Here is a 23,332-nt window from a genome sequence, read left to right on the forward strand (position 1 = left end):
CTTTTCTCACACTCTCTGAAGTGTATTTCTGAGACCCGGTACTTCAGGAAATGGATGACTACAAAAGGGATTATGGGATTTATGGAGAATGCTCATCTGATGTTTTTGTCCAGTGCATGCTCATTGGGGCTTGGATAATGCCTGTTAGTCATTCACAGACAATGGAGCATTTTAAGTCAAGTTAATTTCATTTAAATGTACTTCATTTTAGCATTATAAGAAATACTAAACTATCATCTGAGAAACTTTGAAAGAAATCTGTGAACGACATTAAATAGACTAAAAAGTATCTGTATGCAATCTTTCAGAGGGCAGCTAACATTCAGTCACCTATTTGACCTTTTCAGATATTCCTTGTGAATATAGACATGACTTAGAATAAATGGATAACTTGTACAATATTATTCAGACCCACTATCTCTGAATAGGCGTGCGTGCACACACTGGGCTTGGACTTGGTTTTTTGTAAAAAGGCAAATCTAACAATTACTCATTTAAGAGATACAAACTGTGTGTATATGTGTCGGGGGAATCATTTTTGTATGACTTCACATTATATCCATGTGGCTCTGAAAGCATTAAACTCCATCCTTCTCAAATGGTTGGGATGTAGAGCACACTTCAATTTCTGTCAAACAGACGTGTGATCTATCTGTGCAAGACATTTCATGCATTTACAGTTCAAAAATGTCAACTGTGTGGATCAGTATGGAACTGCACAGAGTGTATGTACAGTGCAGAAAATTCAGCATTTTCAAGATAACCTTGAGTGTGTCTGTCAATGGTTCTCGTCAGTGGTGCATGATGGGTTCTGTAGGTTTAGGTTTAGGCCATCATGACTGGGACTCCAGAGCAGCCGTACACAGCTGCTCTGGTCCCTAAAGGGAGAGGGTGGGTTTAAGTCAGAGTGGCTGCAGCCAGTCTGTATCATAGGTTTTTAAAATGGCAAAGTGTCTCTTATAGTTACTGTGTAGGTTTGAGCCCTGGTTATGTCATTAACCTCCTATGACAGATTATGTCCCCTCATGACAGTGCACAATTGGATATGGTGCACTTTAACAAGCAGTTTTTTCATGTTGTTGCACTTTTGTACATTGCTTTGGATAAAAGCGCCTGCTAAATAAATTAATGTAATGTAATGTGGAGTCATATCTGAAATGGTACCATATAAAAAATTGTACATTTTCTCTGGCAAATACTTGAATAAAGTAAATAACTCATCAAACTGTTTTTGTGAAGAACATAACATATACTTGCCCTTAACTGTGAGTCAAAATTAAAAGGAATAATTATTTAAATCAATGCATGAATGCATCTTTACATTTATATAGCACTTTTACAGATGCACAAAGTGCTTTAGAGTGATGAGGAGGAACTCACCTTACCCGCCACCAATGTGTAGCACCCACCTGGGTGATGCATGGCAGCCATTTTGTGCCAGAATGCTCACCACACATCAGCTTAACTAGAGAGGGAGAGAACAATTAGTTATAATTAGTTATTTGAATCCAGGCCTTTCATTCCATTAGTACAGGCACAGGTAATGAGCATTATTAAAGTTATAATCCCTATAAAATCAGAGACCTGTAACCACCAAAATAGCACAGAAAACACATTTATAAATTCACTTCACTGTCAATTAAGTTTTACAGTAGACATCCAAATTTGCTTCATTAATCAAATATTATTTTTTCTGCACATATATTTAATGCCAGTTATTGCATTTAAACTTAGTAATATTGAACATTTAAATGCCATTTGTGACTGCACTGATTTTAATGTCAACGCATTGTAGGTAGCTTATTTTCTTGAGTAATTAAATAAAAATTAATTTGTACCTGTACGTGTATCAACTTTATATGGGTTTTCTAATTTTCCAGTTCCTTCATAACATAGTCCATGCACTGATATTTGACCGTGTACAGTATATGTAATAATGTTGAAATAATGAGTACATCTAATTGGTCTATTTGAATGGTTTATTGCCAGTGATGTGATCTATTGGTATATAAGTTCAAGGCCCGTAATGTCATCTGTGCTTCTGATTCATAAAATCTACTGGTCTTTGCTGTCATTTTTAATGTCATTACATGTCAGAGCACACTTGATACCCTTCACAGCAGTAACCATGGGAGGCAGAGTCATGTGTAAAAGGTCAGGAGCTTATTGAGAGACTCCAGTCACATACAGTGTAAGGGCTGTATTGGCAGATACAGTAGGGCTGTGCAGCTTGACGGATTGTGCATGGAGGAGCTGAAAACTCCTTAGTATACACAGTGTAATCTCACTGCCTGCGAGAGAAACACTGGTTTGGACCTCTTAATTGAGATCTTTTGAAGTGCCTGTCAAAGTAAATGTGTAGCTGTGTGCTTTTTCCTCTGGTGATTTGAGGCTAACAGGCCTGTATCACATACAACATCAAACACACGTACACACACACGCACACGCACATGCACACACAGAAAACCCTGTGTGTGTGTGTGTAGCAGTTAGATGTGCAGATGTTATAATGGCACTTTTATAGCACTTAGTTAATAGCACTTTTGGGGGTATATCTGTATAGTCTGTGACTGACATATAGCCATTTAATAGTAAAATGAACCATATAAATTATTCTTCACATTCTAATGAAACAGAACATAATTAAATATTCTAATAATAAAAGCTTGTTGGTGACTGCTGTGAAGTGAAGGATGTCAGACTGATTGGTACATTTATTATTGACAAATCGATGATTGACTAATTGAATATTGACAAATTGGTGGTTGCCTAATTGATGATTAACTAATTTATGATTATGAGGTTAATTAATTGATCATAACATGTGCACAATTCCCAAATACAGGTAATTGGACTCACTCATAAAAAAATGTTTGTTTATAGTGTGCAATGTGGCCTCTAATGGAAATCGATGCACGTGTGCATATATGTACTGTATGCAGGCCCTCACTGACAGTTGGTTATACATGTAAATATTGTGCTTAGAGGCATATGAGGTGGTCTTGCAGTTTTTCTGTTTCCTGTATTTTTAAATTTTATTTTGATTTGCCTCTTCATTATATGCTGTGCTTTCTGTATAACATGACGGATACATTATTTTTAAAAACTCCAGCCAGGCACTTTTTGACAGGATCTCTGACCTCCCATGCTTGTATGTTCAGTTTGTATCCCAGTTTTCTTTGAGCCCCAGACTTATTATGTAGCCCCATTCTCTGCTTTAAATGGGAATGGCAACAGGAGGACGAATTAAGACATACAAAATAGATAGTTAATAAAACTATCTTGAAGTCTACTAAAAATGATATGAAACCCCATTGTATAAAATCAAAGCACTTGATGAAATTCTTGGTTCCTAAACAATTAATGGCAGCCTATATACGCTATTAAAAATGCAATAAAGTCTGATATGGCTAGAATGTGGAAATAAGTTATCCTTCTGAACATTAAAACGTCTGGCTCCATTTGAGGCTCATTTATAGACCTATAGCCATTAAGAGTGCATTAATACTGCAAGTAGAGTTGAAGGGCATTGTGAGAAGTACTCTCTAAATATTAAATATGGTCATCACTGAAAAATATGCCGTCAGCAGCCTGAAGAATTAGCCCAATGTAAATTTCATTCCATTCTTTTGAATGACAATGCAGAGATCAAAATCAAAGACAGACACACAAGTGCAACATATTACTAATTTAAAAAAATCTTATTTCCTATGTAGATGATTTTGAAAGCCAATGGCAACATATGTCGTAAAAACATTTCACATGAAGGCTTGTAAGTATAATTTTAGGTGCACCTGTGTGTAATAAAATTCTGTTCTCTGCCCCCAAGGTGAGTTAGTACTGGGTTGGGACAGGCCCACAGACCAGAGAAACAGCAGGGTGCTGAATAGTAATGGAAGACTCTGTGATATTGCTTTTCAGGATCTTAGTGAGTACGTTTGATCAGGTTTGAGCCTGTGTGAAGCAGGGACTGTTGTTTATTTATTATTCAAGCTGCATACATGCCCATCCTATAATTTAGTCTTGCTCATTATTTATTTCTGCATTAACTGCATTAATTCTCCTTTTGCCTGGAGTCACATCAGGTATTCCCCCTATGATTTTCAAATTATTAGCTAAATGGTTATGTGTGTGACCAGCCAGAAGGTCCTGGCTCTGGAGAAGAGAAATTCAGTCCTGATAAACCTTTCCCCATCCTGTCTACTCTATGACTGCCTTGGGAAGCAATGACCTTGAGGCAATTTAATATTCTGTTAGTCATTCTGGCCATATGAAAACATTGTGGGGTTATGGAGTCCATAATGCTCACAGTTACAGTGTGCAATTTCTGAATGACCAGAAAGTGTAATAAGTCTGAGGGATGCATTTCTGTTTTGATATTTTATTACAAAAAAAGAAAAAAAAAACAAAGCAACATGGAGACACACACACACACACACACACACACTGTACCAAGTCTTGTGTAAATGCTTGAACCCTCTGTTTTGGAGACCTCATTGTATCCAACCTGTTAAAAGGGGTGAAACGTCATCAAGTGCTGGTTATCACTTGTTTGACTTTACTGAATCCCCATATCATGCTCCAGACTAACATTGCAAATGGTAACAACCTTCATTTTCAATTTAGGAAAATAATATGACCCTAGATGTATGCTAAATATTAATATTTGTGTGGAGTATACACAATTGGAGTACACATGAAAAAACTGACAGTATATGAAAGATGTCAGATTTAATAAAACATGTTAATATGTAGTGCATCAATGAAATTGATTTACAAAAATATTATGTCTGAGCTGCTCCATCATAAGTGCTGATTTGAAGGTTATTTGCTTTGCCAGGACTTGTATTTTGACATTTTTCCTGATCTAGTTTGCTGACCATTCTTTCAAACCAGACAATTAGAACAATCTGGCTTCCACAGATTTTAAGCAAGTTAATACACTGAATGAGATGAAATCTTGGCTGCAGAGATTCAGTTTCTTGAGTAGTTGTGTCGGGTGGGTGAGAATTTACACACTAGACATTCACTGTTTGGGAATGCATCTCATAAATTAGACAAATTCATTTCTGCTTGTGTGGACGTGGCCATTCTTAATTCAGATAGAGCGCAGATTAGAATATTAAAATCAATTGCTCAGATTGCTTGTGAGTAATTATTTGAGGCATGTTGAGCAGAGGGTTTGGTGATTAATCAGTTTCTTAATTCTGTTGGGTCACCCGGAGGTTGGACACAACTCATTCTTGGAGGTGATAGGATGGTGATTAGTAGCTCAGCACTTCTCCTGTTCCATCACTACTCTGTCAGCCAGATGCTGTTGTGTTTTTCCTTCCCATTGCCTCCTAATGTAGTTCAGTTCATCACTGTGGGTTTTCTGCATGCAGAAATCTAGTGATTTACAGGCCTGGTTTATTCTTCTGTGCCATTTGCTGGCATCCAAGGTGCCTTTGACACCTCTTACACTTCCACGGTTTCCCAAGAACTTTTTGAATAAGTTCTTTTTATTTTTAAGCAAGACCGATGTAACACATGTTTTCATTTGGGCAATAAAGAGCATGAGGATCTCTCGCTTTCGGCCTAGCAGTGTGGTCACCCTAAAGAATCTATAGCTCATACAAGCATGGAGAATCCTTTGTGTGTCAGGAATCATTCTTTGGTTCACCCAGTAGTTGACTACTGACTCAGTAGTCAACAGTTTTACAAATCTTAGGCATTAAAAGTCATTAAATAGTGTTAAACTTATTAGGTCTTAATTTCAACATAAACTTTTTATCTGATTTTATTTATTCATTTATTTCATCTTCTTCAAATTAGTTGAGTTCTTCTGCAGTACAATCAAAGTTTTGGTAACCTATGAAACACAAAGAATACCTAATCCTTACCTCTATGCTGAACCTAATATATTTACCTTTATACTTATCTGCTGCACTTACCTGTTGTAAAAATGCCTATTCTAAATAAAAACAACTCCATTTATACTTACCTGTCATACTTACCTATAAAGAGAAGTCTATGCAAATCCTAGTACTGAACTACCTGAAGCCCTGTGGGGAAACATAGAAGGCCTTTAAGCAGATGCCTGAAATGCTGAGCGAAGACGTGTCAGATATCCAGTTTTTAAATGATCACCTTTGAGAAACAGATATGAAAATATTAGTTCATATAATATATAGTTTTATCGGACAAACTTGCTCTGTGTAACTGTAACAATGATATATGTTCTGTGTATGTTCTATGCCCCGATTCCCCCTCCACACATATCAAAGGAAACATCCTTGTGGCAACTGGAGTCACGCTGAGGGGTCTGGTTTTATCCCCCTCCCCGCAACAAGCATAGAAAGGTGTTTATCAGAGAGGCACCATCAAGTAAACATTTTAGTCTTTTTTGCTTTTAAATGACATTTATTTTAATCTGAAACCACAGAGTGTTTGTACAAACAATGTAATTTGTTGAATTAACCCATAGATCTCGTGCACAGCAGTGGGAAAGGATTTTTCTAGTCAGAGAACATTAGATTAGGGAACCTCCTATCCACAGTGTCCCTAATTATTACTAAAAAATAGTTTTGGCAATGCCTTTTTACCATGGAGCCCAACCAACCGTAGAAAGTGTGTTTTTCTACCAGTGTCCGGACCTGGAGGCATGGAAATCTGTCTAATCGAGGATGACCATCACGGCTTGCACTGTTGCTGTACAGCTCTTCTTAAGAATCCTGAGAAATAACATGGGTGTTGTGGGTGGGGCTTCATTCTCAACAGGCTGGAGTGATGGGTCTGATGGTGGAGTGGCGTAGCTGGCAGCGATGGGCGTAAAGATGGAATGGCGTGGTTGATGGAGCAGGCGATGGACTGGCCAATGAGCACAGCAAAACGCTTGTTCGTGGAGATGGTGAGAAGGTGGGTGGTGCCCATTGAGGAGGAGGAGTTGGCAGAGATTGTGAGAAGGTAAGTGTTGCTGATGGAAATGAAGAGGAGGTAGATGGTGCCCATGGAGGAGGTGAGTGGTACCTGTGGTGCAGCTGAGGTCAAGCAAGTTGTTGGATTGCTTCATGACAGGCTAAGAAGAAATGAATGAATATTCATATGAATGGGAACACAAGCCAAACAAAAAAATTATATCAAATTGCTAATTAATAACCTCGCTGTAGCAAACTACTGAATTTTTGTGGCTGATTATATAAATAGCACATAAATATATCTGTCTCACACACACAAACCTTTAATGCATAATGTATCATTGTTTTTCCCACCATATTTTTGGGCTCCTTTAGCAATTTCTTTGGCTGCTATTAAAATTAAAATCAAAAAAATTAAAATTAACTATCTATTAAAAATAAAATCATCATAATAGGTGTGGCACTTATGCTAATTCTGAAGTATTTGTGATGAACTGTATAATTAAATTCAAGTATGGGGTTTTAAAAGGTGACAGATTATGGGAAGGGTCTATACTTCAGTCCTGCAGTTGCAGTACATAGCCGTATCAGAGAAGGGCCAAAGACTAGACAAAACATAATGTGCTCTACTGATGTGGACTCAGACTGGGCTGAAAGGGAAATCTGATGTGTAAATGGAACTGAAACACTGGCTTGGCCTCTCAGGCAGATTTATGCACTTCAGTCAATATGACCTAATGGTCTTAATTCAACTAAAACCAAAAATAAAAATGGAACACACAATCTGATGAAAAGAGATTTTTTTTCTTCAGAAAACATAAGTATGTATGGTTATTTTCCACTGTGTAATTTTTCAGAGTAATAACAGTCAAACATCTTGAGTTGCATGAAGATTTCAGTTGAAGGAATAATGTTTATATTAGTTCAGATAAGTATTAGAATGCATGTGATTTTTTTTTTTTTTGGCAATTTAAGTTTCATTCATTTTCCACTGGGTACAATGCTCTGTACTATGTTAGCGGTTTCAATTTCAGCATTAGTTTTAGCTAAAAACAAAATCAGATAGTTACAAAAGCATATTTTTCCTGTGAAAGCAGTTCTGAGACCAACTGTGAAATAAGTATCTCAGTTCTGTGAGGAATCCTCGTGTCTAATGAATCCTTTGTATTGAACAGCCAAAAGGATTAAGGGCTCCATCTTACACACTGAAACTGGTGTCTTTGCTAGTTTCAGACCGACGCAGTTGTCATTTTCCCGTCCAGCGCCCACGTTGTTTAAATAGCAAATGTACTTGCGCCCATCTTAGCGCCATCTGAGCGCCCATGGGCGTGTTGGTCTTAAATTGAGGTGTGGTCAGGCGCATTGTTGGCGCATTGCTATCTTGAGGCAGCGGAAAGCGATTGCGCGATTGACCAACGAAAACCTGGTCTTAATTATTAAGATAGCAATATGCGCCTACATGGGCAGGTGCACAACACGTGATAATTAAAAAAAAATACATGTCATAATGGTTCCGTTTCTCTGCAGAGAAGCGTTCTTTCCTACTTCTTGGCAAATCCACCATTATAATAGCAATCCGCCAAGGTGCAAGCACAGCTGGCTTTTAAAGAGAATGGGAGGTGACACTCTGATTGGTTTATTTCATGTTACGCCCAAAACACACCTATGATTAATTAAGAGAATAAGTACAATCCCTTTGAACCATGCACCTTACTTTGCGCTCAGGTTATCCGCCGTTAAACTAGCAAAAGTGGATTTGGATACGCCCTAAATGCACTTGCGTCATGCGCTTTAGACCGTGCGCTTAGATCGTTAAAATATAGCCCATAGGGTTTTATACATGGAAAGGCCCATGGGGCCTTAGCACTGTCTGCCTATGGTGTGTGAGCTGAAATAAAAATGGCACATACATTTTCTCCCACTGAAGTTAAAACCCAAAAGCAGTAACGCTCCCCAAAGAAAGAAGGATGAGACTGTCTCAGCACTTACACTGACAGAAAAAAAAAAAAAAAACCCAAATCCTGACTGAATAAAACCTTTGTGAGAGAAAAGGGCGATAGGCACTGATGTATATTATATATGGAGGAAACCTTAGTGTGCAGTTACAACTGTTACTATTACTAGTACATTACATACATGGGTAACCAAAAAACATGAATTACAAACCACTGAGAAAGACAAATGTCTGCAGCCCAGATCTGCTGCAGGTATGCACACCTACCACAGGTAAACAATTTGACTCACTAAAGGTGTGCCCAGATCAGATGAAGGTATTATTATTGTTTCATAAATGAATGACAGCATGCAGGCCTGCATAACATCTTGTATTAACTGTGCTGGATAGTCTCATGAATAAACAGACAATGATATACAGAAATCACCGATCTTTACTCATTCTGCAAGAAAATCATGGGTATTTTGGGTAATAAGGCTTATCAGCTGCATGTGGTGTGCACACTGCACTTGCAAGTAATGCTGTTCAACACATCTTGGAAATGTATCAATATAATGTATTAATTTCATAAAACTCTAATTTCATGAACAGTCAAACCAATTTTCACTTCATAGTACTTTTTCAGGAAGATAAATTATACGAAAATATGATAAGATAAATTATTCCTTCCCATGTCTTAAATATAATTTGTATATTTTTACTGTGAGGCAGTGGAGGCAATCAAATGAAACATTCAACTGTAATCACACTACAAAATTCATTTCTGATCAAAGGTGGCATGAAATCTATACATGGCTGGCAAATTATTATTATTATTATTGCTACTACTTCTACTAATAATAGTAATCTTGTGTGAAAATAACCAACATAAAATGAAACCTTTTATATATTCATTTGAACAATTATCCTTTGTGATGCCCTTTGTGAAGTACATTCTGTGTAAGACATATTGTGCTTCCATGTAGAAATGGTAAATGTTGTATTAAATTATATATGCGTGATTTAACAATCTCTTGTTTCTTAGGCCTTGTACTTTCCTCTCTAAGGTATTGGCACAGGGGAAATAAAAGAAGCCATTTTACCATCATCGCATTTCTACGCACAGCAACATTTTCAGCATTAAATCAACTCTATCAGTTTATGCGAGTCTATAGGGACCATCCTTATACTATTAGAGTCAAAAATACTCTATCAGAGTTGATTTTACACTAAGCATGTGCAGGCAGTGGCTGATGTGCTAACGTTGGTGTTGTTATGAATTCGTATCACACCGGTGTCGCCTGGCTGACAGCCTACAGGCTCATGCTACATCCCATAGTGCCAGCTAGCGTGCAGGGCATCAGTAAGGGTCTCCACTTCAGGCTGTCCCGGGCTGAGATGGTGCTGTTAGAGCTTGCCATCTACTGTGTTGCCCCATGTTATCTTTGTCTGTCCTCTTCTGCGCTTGCCCTTAGGTGTTTGATGGAGGGATCTTTAAGCGTTTGGCCTATCCATCTCCGGATTCTTCTCTTGAGAGTGTTCCCACAGGCCAGTGATGATTGACTGTAGCACTGCCCAGGGCGGGTGTGATTATCTGAGTCTGGCCAAGCACTAGCAATCTCCACTGGTTGCCTGGGTGCCCCCAGCCTGCCTGCACCAGCTCTGTGTGAGGTGTACAGTCAATGGATGTAGCGACTATGCAGCTCAATTGACCTATCCCAAGCCCCGCCTTATTTTCTTGACCCTCAATCACAGCCTGACAGCTGTCTCTATCCGCCATAACCTGGGTCAAGCTGTCCGGACTTCACCAGTCGCGTCTTTGTTTTCTATGGACAGATTTTGTAATTTAAGCCTCTGAACTTGGTCGAAAGATGCACCTGGATGACTTTCTTTAACAGTGTTGGTGGTTTTATTTTATCCATTTCCAAAACCCAAAACAAAATTACTTCAGTGTCAGCTTTGGATTCCTCTCTGTGGAAGACCACACCATCAGCTGTTATTTTTTATAATTTACATGATTTTTGTGATTTTCATATTTACTTATTTATTTTGGCAATTGTGGATGGTAACTTTAAACCTTAATGTAGCCTGCAGTCGGTTATTGCGTGTTGTACAAAAACAAACTTTAAAGAAATAAAAACGGACTCGGGGTAACCATGAAATTCGAGCATGCTGTTTTACGTTTTGTCAAAGAGGAAAAAGCATGCTCCTTCCTGATGCATGAGATCTAAAGGTACATTTACTGAATTAATGCTTTTTTTAAAAACTGTGATTTATGCCTCTCTTTTCAGTTTTCCATGATTTTTAACAACTTTGCAGGGACTGCTCTTTGACTGCCAATATTTTCCTTTACAAACACCCAGCCTTATTCATAATGCTCCTCTGGTTTGGAGACTAATCCACTGTATCGAAAACCACTGTGTTAATACAAAAAAACTGATAAACAACTCTGGTTTGTAATGTTTTTTTTCTTCAGTCTCGACTGATAGCTGTTTGGGATGCTTTTTGGGGTAAAGCAGTGGCAGCTGGTGACTGGCGCATACGTTTAAGATGCCTATTGATACTGATATTATAAATATTTATGAATTCCAGTACATTGCATCAAGAAAAAAGTGTGTTGGTAGTCATATGTCTTTTTTAATTTACAGGGGAAAAAATGCTGTTTCTGCATTGGCATTTCTCAGTCTTAAAATCAGTGTTTTCATTCTTTACGGACAACAGTTATATGTTATATGTGAAGTTACTTATATGTGACGCCTCAGTTGTTCTCATTTTAACCGTGTTTTGATAATGAAAAGCAGAATATTTAACAGTCTTTTTTTTTTGTCTTTGAAATAAATTTGGTGAATATGCACAGTGTGCAAATACATTATGCATTATGTCTGCACCTTGTGCTGGTCTAAATTCCCAGGGTTAATGTTCTGAGCCCTCTGTACATTGCGGAATAAATTTATGGAAAGCTACATAAGAATACATAATGTTGAGAATAGGCCATTCTGCCCACCTAGGTTTTTCATTTACCTACAGACTAGAGGGCATCCAACACTGCATCAAGCCTGGGCTTGAACAGCCCAAGAGTCTCTGCCTCTACTGTTCTACTCTGCCTCTGCTACATGATGTCTCACAAACTGTTCCACGCAGTGATAATGCTGTAAGAAATAATCCTCCCTGACACCTGTGTTGCACTTACCCCAAACTAATTTCCACATACGCCACCTAGTTCTGCTGACAGAACTTTACCTTAAACTTTTGAAATATTTTATAGTTACTTTTTTTGATCCACAAGTGTGACATGTGCCTTGTATGAGGGGAGCTCAAACATGTAATGTCACTGTGAAGGTCACATGAAATCACTTACTCACCAAACACTGGATTTGCCCATGCCGCTGTGGACCAAGGTCCCTCAGGGATGAACCAACCAATTAGCAAGTTTCTTATCATTGTTAATTCAGTATTCATTGTGGATTCATTAATCCATTGAGCTTTAGAGACTCTTTAAAAACACACCAGATACTCGGCTTTGTATTTCTTAACATTTAAATGCTTGTCTTCCTTCTGTTGATGTCGAAACATTCCAATTTGATGCATCTTCTGTAAATTCATTTGCGGGTGCGACTAAGGACAGAGCTTTGGCAGCAGACGTTGTGTACTGTAATATAGCACTAGAAACTCCTGGTACCACCCAGAACCCTGTAGTTCAGGAGATAATAGGACAGAAGGAGCTTATTATCTTTTGAGTCTGATGGCTAAAGAATGTGTGGCTTGCCTACTCAGGAGACTCATTCACATCGCATTGAATAAACATAAGCTATATAATAACCTCAGTTAGGTCTGCTAAAGAGAGCACACAAAACAAGACCCACAAAAAGCTTAGATACACTGACATCTTTATATCATCAACAGTGCCAGCTTTCTGTGCCAGTGGGGGAAACCAATTTGGAAGGAGATCAAAATTAAAAGTCAGATTGGACCACTTTCAGAATAGGGCATCTTCACTTGAACATCACAAAAAAATATATATGAATGAATAAATAAATGAAAAACATTGGTTATCAAACTCAAAAGAGGGATTTATGTTCTCAGTGTTTCCCACAGAAAAACTTTATTACTGGGTGGTGGTGTGAATGTGGGTGGGTTGGGAGGGGTGTGTGCACTGGCGACAACATAGGCTACATTTTTGAAATATAGCTGTGGTAATTAATTAAAGAGCGGGTGGTATACGAGTAGTCTCCTTCTGAATCAAAGGTGACACCAGCTCAGCTGTGTGTATACTGCTCTGGGAAAAGACAGGTGAAATTAAGAAGCGATGGTAAATCTCGGACCTTGCACAACTTTGCGTACGCTCTGTGTACTGGGTGCTGAAGCACCCATAGCCATCTCAAAAAAAATAAAAATGAATAAATACATCTAGCTTTTATTAGTAGTACTGCTGCTACATCAAGCATCTCACTATAGCTACTCCTTTTGTCCATTTTTCCCCTCGATATTTTCCAGATGAGTATTGCAACCAATAAGGAAGTAACTGTCGATGAGGAAGTGGATACAATCGTTGGTAAGCAATGACTCGTCCCCTTGATTTGATGTGAACAGGTCCATTTTAGAATGTTGTAAACCATGAGTTTTGCACAGTCACCAGTTTGTTGTGTCGTGAAGTTTCAATCTGAATAAGCCTTTAGTTCAGAGGAAAAAGTGATACTGAATTTAAAATACTGAATTTAAAACATTGTGGCCTGGTGAACACCATAAACATATGTGACATCCAAGCTATTATCAGCAACAACAATCTCCTGAATGGATTTATTATGATATGAAGTTGCATTTCATGGACAAAATAGCAATGAGAGAGCTACAGATTATTCTACTGAAAACCTATAGTCTATGCTACAGTAAAGTGAACTTTTGTTGCATACAGCCTATGCAGTTTCATTTTGCATTGTGGTGAACTAGAAACTGTTGATGGGGGGTGGGGGTAAGGGGGGGCGGGTGTGGGATAGACGATTAGTGGGCATTGCTTACAGAAATAAACAAGTAAATACGAAAATATATCTACCACAAATCATTCCATATTGAGATAACAGGAATTTAAAGTAAAAAAGACGCTCACATTTATGGCCTGTGGCCTATTTGTGTTGACCCCAAGTCCTTTTGATTTGTGAATATGAAAGGGAAAAGTGATCATCTTTTGAAAGAAATCAATGAAAATGATTTTGTTTACATTTAGTAAAAAATATGTTATTACAGTATGAAAAGTACATTAGTTTTGTATGGGTAACAACAGTACAGCTAACAGTTGATCAGTGGTACCATGTGTGTAAATTAAAGCAGTGCTTGAAGGCAGCTGCAGTGTTTCAGGTGACATTATGGGTATATTAGATATGGTAATACAGCTGAGAACGTGTGCATTTATGATGCATATTTAATCGTACGCTCTTCTGTGAATTTGGGACTGAACAGACGAGTACACAGTCCCTCCTGAAGCACGTGCTGTCAGCCACCGCCTCTCTGAACGAGCTTAATATACGTCCCACCTGCTTTAGACTGCGGAGAAGCAGGTGGTGTTTCACCACCGTGTTCTCATTTTACCTTAATGATGTGTAAATATAAACAGGAGAAGGTTCCAAAAGTATCACAGGTGGTCAAAGTAATGCAGAAAAGCCCTGGTAACCAATGCTTATAAATCCTAAAAATGGATGAATAGGACGTTGGCAGCAACTATTGCTGTGAAAACAAAGACCCTGACTTATAAAGCACCACAAATTGAGGCCAGATGCTGATTTTGAGCTATGCTACAAAGTGATATGACAGCAAAACTAAATCAATTAAAGTGAAAAGTAATTCCATGTGTTTACTTTGATGATTTATATTCTTCATTGTTGGCTTCAAATGAAGCAAATTAAGCTTTCTGGAGTTTTTTGTGTTATTTCAGCTATGAGCAATGAAGGACAGTTTAGATACTGAAGTTTCTGAAGACCTGTCGTGCATATGTGTGGTACACAGGCATAAACTGGTTTGTGGATTATGGCAGGAAAATGCTCCAAGTCATGCCCAGCAGCTTGTACCCTGATGTTATGCACTGCAGATCTAGGTATCTAAAATATCCTTCATCACACTCAAAATCTGTCAGCACTAATTGAAATAATATTTTAAAAGCACAGAAAGTGAACTATTCCTTTCATACCATTTTTCTACTAGAAATATTGCTAACTTTTTCAATGCATGTTTGATAATTATTCTTATTTTCTTTATCAAAACTTTTTAATCAGGAGGCCTCCCGAGTGGATCAGTGTACAAGGGCCTGGGTATAATTGATTATGGCCTGGTCTGTGTTATTAGCCAACTATGACTGGGAGTCCCGAGCCATTTTAAATTTAAATGAATTTTTATAGATGTTAAGAAAAGCGTACAGCAACTTTCATTTGAAAGGTGGTAATTACTGTTTACTACTGTTGCTAACGATGTTTTCATGTGGAATTCTATCATGCTAAAATGTGGAAGCACTAAAAAATATTGAAAAAAGAGAGCATAAAAAGCAGAATAGTCTTAATAGTATTTTCTTTTACTTATTTTAGCAACATTATGCATGCATCTCTTTCTCTCTCTCTTACACAGGTGTAACAATGTAACTATACACAAGAACTACACTATACATATACAATGAAACAAAGTAATATTTTTGAGGGATGTTTTTTTCACTACGCATGTCCTGTTGTGTCAGGGGACAAGAATGAACTGTTTACAAATACAAAATACAAGTCACAAGGCATTTTCACTACAATTTTATTTTCCAGTGTTCATTATAAATCAGCTGTCCATGGTAATAAGTTGACACAAGTGAGGGGGTCATACATTTCAGTCAATTTGGAAATATATAGCAAGTTTCAAAATGGAGCTATTTTATTATTTTTGTCTCTAAAGAAGCAAAGCAAAAATGTCCTTTATACAGCATTCTTTTCAAGCTGAATACATGTTGTCACTTACTTTGGTCAAAAATTTCTGTAATTAGTAATTAGAACTGAACATATTTGGGCTGAAGGACAAAGGCTCATAAATTGTAATCATTTTTGTACTGTTCGTGAAAGAATAAATTCATCAAACAATGATTTTTCTTCCTATTAACTTATACTTATTATATGAGAAAAATATACTAATATTTATATTTGTCCAATTTTTAATAAAGCTTTTTTTATATCTAATTGCTAGTCTATACATAAATATTTATAACATTTATTACTTGTCAATGTTTCAAAAATTATTTGATTTAATAAAGACTGGGAGGTAAAGGCTGTCACAAAACTATCCATGCTTGGGGTAAATACCAGGGAAGTCATTTCAGAAAAGTGATGGGTAAAGATATCAAGTTGCCGTGAAAATTAGTATCAGTTTTCAGGTCTCAGTTTCATGCTCTGTGGTCATATCTGTTGTGCTGCAGCATGAAATCCTTTTAAGTGTGGGACTTCAAGGTAAATATGAGCCTGAAATGAGATATAGCTCTCCCTTTCCTCCACTTACCAGATTCAATTATTGTATGACATTTACGATTTTAAGATTAAATGCATAGGGGAGATGGTCACCTCACAGTGTACCATGTTCTTAAATCTATGCATATCTTGTACGGCATACTGATCAGCTCATACCAAGTTTTTCTCTGCCTTTCATAAGAGAAGAATGACATAAAGGTAGTAGAACGTATCAATATATTCTTTTAATTAACCCTTAAAATGATAATATGTACTGTTACCCCAGTTTGCAAATTATGTGAAACAGTCTGTGGTGTAGTTTTATTTTCCTTTTATGGATGCATTTATGTAGGGCTCAGGGACCCCCCATCTTCAGCATTTTTTATTCAGATAGGAACCACAAATTCATCTTGGTGGACTGGGATTGGTTGAAGTCGATTGTTACTGGAACAACCTTAGCTGTTGCTACGCTGGTGCCTGCATCCCTTTTAATAACAAGGCCTTTGAATGATCTGTATTCAGTGAGAGGGACTGAACAGGGAGATGTAATTATTCTTTCTGCTGTTCATACAGCCATGCCCCACTGTTTCTAGCCCACTGGCTGAGTCGCAATCAATGTCGTGGAAGCATCAAGGAGATTTACCATTACCATTACATTTACTTCATGATTTGCAAGTCATTTCCCTCTCTGTGAGTGAAGGCCTCATCATGGCCATGCAAAATTGGCCAGAAAGAAACTTAAATTTTAGTAGTCATGCAATTAATATCAATGTATTATGCAACATGCACACAGGCGTAACAAAACAATGTGTGAGTGCCATGTATAGTGGCATGTGGATCCTGTTTTTTCAGATTATATTTCATTATGACCTTTGCTGTACAGAACACATTAGGCCTCTTTGTTAAAGTTCTCCCTCTTCCCAGACTGCTTTTGTATAACTATGAGGCTTTTTAAGTCCTGTTTTAATTTCATTAGTGGTTACTAAAGAACAGACAAGTGCTACCTTGCTTTAAGAACTTCAATAGATATGGTACATGGACAGACAGTCCGGAGAACATATAGGCCTATATAAAAGTAGCTGTGTCAATTTACCCGCTAGTGAGTGACAGAAAATCTGTTAGGTTTGCAATTGTATTATGGTCAGGTGAGTCATCCTTCACCATATTTATATTATATAAATATCAAATGTTAAAATATAAATACAGTATAGAAATATTTATAATGTTTGGATGGGGGCCCCAAATCAAATCTTGCTTAGGGCTTATGTTCACTAAAAAGTATTAGATTAATGCAGATAATTGTGTTTCATTCCAAATGCCAAATAATTAACTCATCACTGTAATTTTTATGAATGGACTGGTTTGTCTTCACTTCACCTCTGTGTAGGTAAATTCATTGGTATCTGTTTACTTCCAAAGCCATGATTGGAAAGCTCCCGTCCTACTTGTGTTCTCTGTTATCTAGGAATTCCTCAGGTTATCAGCTTTGTTCCAGCAAACTATTTGTTTTTAAAGTCCCCTGGCTGTGTACAGACCTTGGGAAAACGGCTTTTAATTACTTTGCACCCAAAAGCTGGAACAATCTTCAGGACCAACTTGAAATTGACATATTAATACCATTCTCTGATTTTAAACATTTAGTCTTTCATTCTTTACCTGAAAAGTGCACCTGTTTTTTATATCCTTACCTAATTTTTATAATTGTGATTTGCCTTCCGTTAATTTGTCTTGTCATTATGATTGTTAATGTATGTACATGTCAGGTCCCCATGAAAAAATATGTTAATCTCAATGGGGTTTCCTGGTAAAATAAAGCATAAATAAAATCATTAATGAAATGAAAAATAGAATAACATGGATAATTGAATTGTTACAAGCAGTAATATGTAGATCTTCACCATTTTCATATTATCCTGGCTAGGCTTCATGCTTCCTCCTGCTCTTCTGACACAGTCCCTAAATCCATGTCAACAAGCCAAGATTTCACTTTAGCCATACTGATGAGTTTAAAAATGAGTAAAATCTTCCAAAAAGCAAAGGAAAAAGACAATTATTTTGCATACATGTTGTTCTAGTAAAGCTAGACCACAGAGCTTGTTGTTTCCACTCATAGTTTATATAAGTTTAACAATCTCAGGACACCGGTGTCCTGGCCGCTAGGAGGCTTGCGCAAAGGGGTTACGTAAAGAAAGAATCAACCATTCCAGAGAAGGCTATGAGTGCGCCTGATCCATGCCAGGAAACTGTGGCCCACGCCATAGCCATTCATTGCTGGAACACTTATGTTTCCATTTTTTTTTTTTGTTCACTACCTGTTGTTAAGATGGATTTTTCTTCCAAATTGCTCTTGAAAACCGTCTGATAACAGAAATCAAAGTTTGAACCAATCTTTCAAAAATGATTTAAAAGTAGAGCCATCTCAGAGTTGGTAATAAACTGAAATCTCTCTGTGTGAGTAGCAGCTACAAATACAAACAAGTCGAAACTTGGACTGGGACAAACTTTTAACAGGTGTAAACACAAACATTTGACATGGTGCAGTCTCTGCTAGCATCAAGATGCTTTAAACATGTTTTGTCCATTGGGATAATGGAAATTTTCCTATGCAAATTAAATAATTATTTTAATGTCTCAGCATATGGAAAATATTTTATCAAGCCAAAAATGTATCAGCTCCATTTGCATTTTGTAAATAATAACACAATCAAAGTAACTCACTTCTGACCCTCAGTACTGTTGGAATCAAACTCCATTTGTCATCAATAATGGTGAAATTAAACTTTGACTCATTCCAGGGGTCACAATGATACAGAATATATTTAAATACACATATGACCAAAAGTATCTAGACAGCCCTTGGTCTGGGGCTGGTTTTCAAGATTTGTGCTTGGCCCCTTAGTTCCAGTGAAGGCAAATCGTAATGCTACAGCATACAATGGCCATACAAGGTTATTATAGCAGCAAAGGTGGACCAAGTCCATATTAATGCCCATAAGTTTGGATGAGATTTTGGATGTCAAGTGTCCACATACCTTTGACCATGTAGTGTGCATGTGAGCCATCAGAGGAAATGAAAAAGAGTTCTAAAAGAACAACTAAATAATTTCTCTCCTGCCAGTGAGACAAACAGGACACTTCCGTTCCTGTATTTTAGAACTGCCCGGTCACCAAAATTGATTGCAAAAGTACACGTGTTTCCCTTGTACACCTTGTATCACCAATATTTCAGCAATGTCTTTTTGGGCACCCTTGTGAAACAAAATCTCTGCCAAGACGAGAAACACATTTATCTGCTTTCCCTCAGAATAGGCAAGAAATCAAAACATGGAAAAATATGTACTAAGGACTACAGATCAGTGGCCCTGTAGCTTATTCTATTTTCAATGCTAATTCTGTAATGGTAACCCTTGAGATAGAGAGAGAGCGAGAGAGCGAGATAAAGAGGGAAAGAGACAGAGAGAGAGAGAGACTGAGAGAGAGACAGACTTTGAATGACATTTGGTATTTTGTCTTCTGACAGTGTGATCATTGGAGACACAGTGATTGTGTTGCGGCTAATGTCTGAAACAAAACATTTTAAACATTTGCTCCCTATTGGGGCTACATCTTAGGTAATGTGATGAATTTGGAAGAAAGCCATTAAGACATGTTAAAATAAACAGCCCTGACTATGCTGTTAATCAGGAGTCCCATGACTAATCAGCCAAGCCATGTAATACATTTCAAAATTTGTAATATGGTCATAGTGAATTTAGTAGAACATGCAAAAGAATGTGAGAGAACATAAACACATAAGTCAACTTTGCAGCATTTTGAGACCACCAAGTATGTGTGCAGCATTATTAAAGTGATTAATATAAGTTAACTTACACCAACCTAGAACCATAATACAAATACAAATAATATAATGTATAATGTAAATCTAAAATCCAAATGGAATGCATAACCATGCATATAAACAAAATACACATTCATGCAGCAAACATTTATATAAAGCCATAAAGAAGGTTCTAACAATCCTAAGGTAATTACATAACAATAAGAGTGCATTTATAATAGTGTCATGAATTTATGCATGCATGGGGTAATTAGCTGCATATTTCATGTGGTGGAATTATGTGTAATTGACTCCTCTTCTGGGAAGAGGAGCCCCTTTTAACCCGGGGGTTCCCAAACCTTCTGAGCACAACCCAGTTAATTAGTGAATGTATGTGCTGTCACCCAAAACATATTGTTTTAACATACACATATACTTGTATGCTGTAACTAGGCCAACGCAAGGAACAATGGTAGTATTGCACTTGACTGGTGTGAAAACCGAATGGAAAGTCTATACAACACAAATAAGTTACCGTTTTGGTTTGTCATCTTGTGGCCCACCCCTCAACCCCTCCCATGACCAGTCAGCAAGTCCTGAACCCAATCTTAAACTGGCTGCATAAAGAACTTATTTCTTTGAACAGGGACACAGGGAACAGATACATTTCTGAGACACAGATCTGGAGATCCACAGGTGATGAAATGCCTTGTGACCCCTTAATTGTGCAATCATATGAACTGGATGTGAAAGCAAGGTTTGATTTAATCTGTTGATTTTGTGTGTGTGTGTGTGTGTGTGTGTGTGTGTGTGTATTATATATGCCCATGTCTGTGTGAGCTTGTGTGTGCATCTGAATACCATCAATGTCATATTAAAACATTTTATTTCCGTAAAGAAAATGAGCCATAGAGTAAATATGTGTTTTTAAAAAACCTGCAATAGGCCATGTTTATGACTGTCATCCGTGTGGATAATACCTGACACCTCCCATATAATAGCACTTATCATCCAAGAGGGTGCCCTGCACCCCTCCAATAACAAGTGGGTTTCTGTTATGTCATGGCAAGGTCAAATAATTGTGTCACATACGTGAAAAGAATGTGTAGGAAGTGCTTCAGGTATGATTGAACATTTTGGACAAGTGACATGTTAAGCCTGAAAATTCTAAGGTCTGACATTTTTGACTTTTTGCTTCATGTTCACAGTTGAACAGACTAAAGGAGATCAATATTTTCAATCAACTTAAAAAGTTAATCGTACATTGTAGAAATAAGCAAAAATATCACACTTGATGTATTAATAGCCTATTTACAGTGGCAATGGTAACATTCTGAAAGAGACAAGCTCTCACAAAAAAAAAAATTAATAATAATAATATCAAGAAATACAGGAGTGTTTTCAGCTTCTTAAGAGTTACTGAATTTCAAATAAGTATTTGTTCCAGGTCTGACCGTGATCCTTTTTTTAAACATTCGACTCCAGGTCAGACCACTTTGTCTGAATTTCACTTTGTCTGAACATTCACTATTGTCTGGCTCTGTTGACAGGAACAGTGATTTGCTGCTGAAATTTTGGCAGGTACAAGAACTAAAAAAAAAAAAGAAAATAAACTACTTTTTTGCCTCTTGGAAAAATTTAATTTTGTGTTAGAACCTTATAATGATGGATTTATGAATTGTGGTAGCATAGCGACTAAAGCATTCAGCTCCCAAAGTAGTCATTGCTCAGTCACAAGGATAATGAGTGTGATCTTTGTGTTCATAAGTTCTAAATTGCTGCTTTTCTTTAAAAAAGGTGCTGTATGTGAAAACAGTATATCCAAGTACACCCATTTTCAAAAAGGAAATTTTAAAGTTTGTAAAAGAAGTTTGTACAAGAGAGATTTGTGCTTGACCAAAAATAGGCACCCCTCCGAGAGCAGTCTTTGAGTAAATTCTGTTATTTGTAAACAAATGGTAAGAAATGTTTGTAGACTTATCATATAAATGTGGATATAATGTGCTGGTTTAATGAAATGTACTGGGTAAATGCAATTCTTGTACCAACATGAGATGTGACCTTTTTTTTTTTTTGGCTGGTTTATTGTGGGAAATGAGATTATATGTAATTGGGACTTTTTCCCAATATGGATATGGCATATACCACAGTAAATAAAAAAAATATTGTTTTTCAAACAATGACACTAGATTATGACACAGCAGTGCTATTTTGTTGTAACATTAGAAGAGCCACACCATTTCATTAGGCTATTTGGGTATCACATTTATAATTATACTGCTATCATAAACTACTCATTTCACCATTTGACTAAATGGCTTTAAAAATATCTGCCATTCTTAAAAACTCAGTAAAAACAAATGTATCCAGCCGCATCTTACTATTTGAGCCAGGCAACAGCCCTTGGCACTGTTTCTGACTTGGGGGCATGAAATCCTTCAAAACTGTTAGACAAAGGCCTTTTGACAACACGGTGTGATGACTCCTTCTCAGCTATTAGACAAAGTCTTTTTTAAGAGAATGTGTGAAATGAAACTATAAACAGTATCCTGCCTATTGCAGGATAAATATGAGAGATAAAATGTAATAATTCATAATGATGTATCACCCAAATATGTATGTTATTGCTGGCAGAATCCACTGTATGCAAATGTGATAAACTTAGTTTTGTCAGAACTGGCATCATTGAGACAAACTTACACTTGTATACTACACTGTACAGTTTTCAAGAGAGCATGTGTTTACCATTCTACCTAATGGCATAATGGTAAAGTGTGAAGTAAGTTCTTAATACCATACATGTTGCGTTGTCTATGCTCCCCTCAGTATGAACACGTTTTTTGATATTTGAAATTAATCTTTGGTTGAAGCCAGAGGCTCCACACCTTTCGACATTCCTTTGTGACAACAAAGTCTGTCATTTCAAAGACCATTGAAGCTAAAGACTTGGATACAAATAGCCTGCTCATTGAAAATGCAGAGCTGTTGATGTTATTGACATCTGAAATGGTCTTTTCAGGCTCATCCACACCGTAGGACATTGTCTCATTAGGCTTAACCACCCATCCCAGCTAAATCAGTATTTTGTAATTAAGTCATTAATTTACAGAGTTCATTTAAATTTGGTGTTTATTCACAAAAATAAGTTGTATACATACGTACAATAATATTTAAACTTCAAACATATCTTACCAATAGATAAGCTAAAACATATCCAACCAATGATGTT

General features: G+C 37.1%; 1 long non-coding RNA gene across 1 annotated transcript in view; it reads left to right on the top strand.

The window, feature by feature from the left end:
- LOC118213868 overlaps positions 1–23,332 on the top strand; it is a 99,534-nt gene that overhangs the window by 75,690 nt on the left and 512 nt on the right. The window contains exons 2-3 of the long non-coding RNA XR_004762533.1: positions 6,760–6,897; positions 20,750–20,799. This is a non-coding gene — a long non-coding RNA (uncharacterized LOC118213868). The remainder of the gene's footprint in view (positions 1–6,759; positions 6,898–20,749; positions 20,800–23,332) is intronic.

Source organism: Anguilla anguilla, chromosome 15, assembly GCF_013347855.1.
Source record: "Anguilla anguilla isolate fAngAng1 chromosome 15, fAngAng1.pri, whole genome shotgun sequence".
Taxonomy (NCBI): Eukaryota; Metazoa; Chordata; class Actinopteri; order Anguilliformes; family Anguillidae; genus Anguilla; species Anguilla anguilla.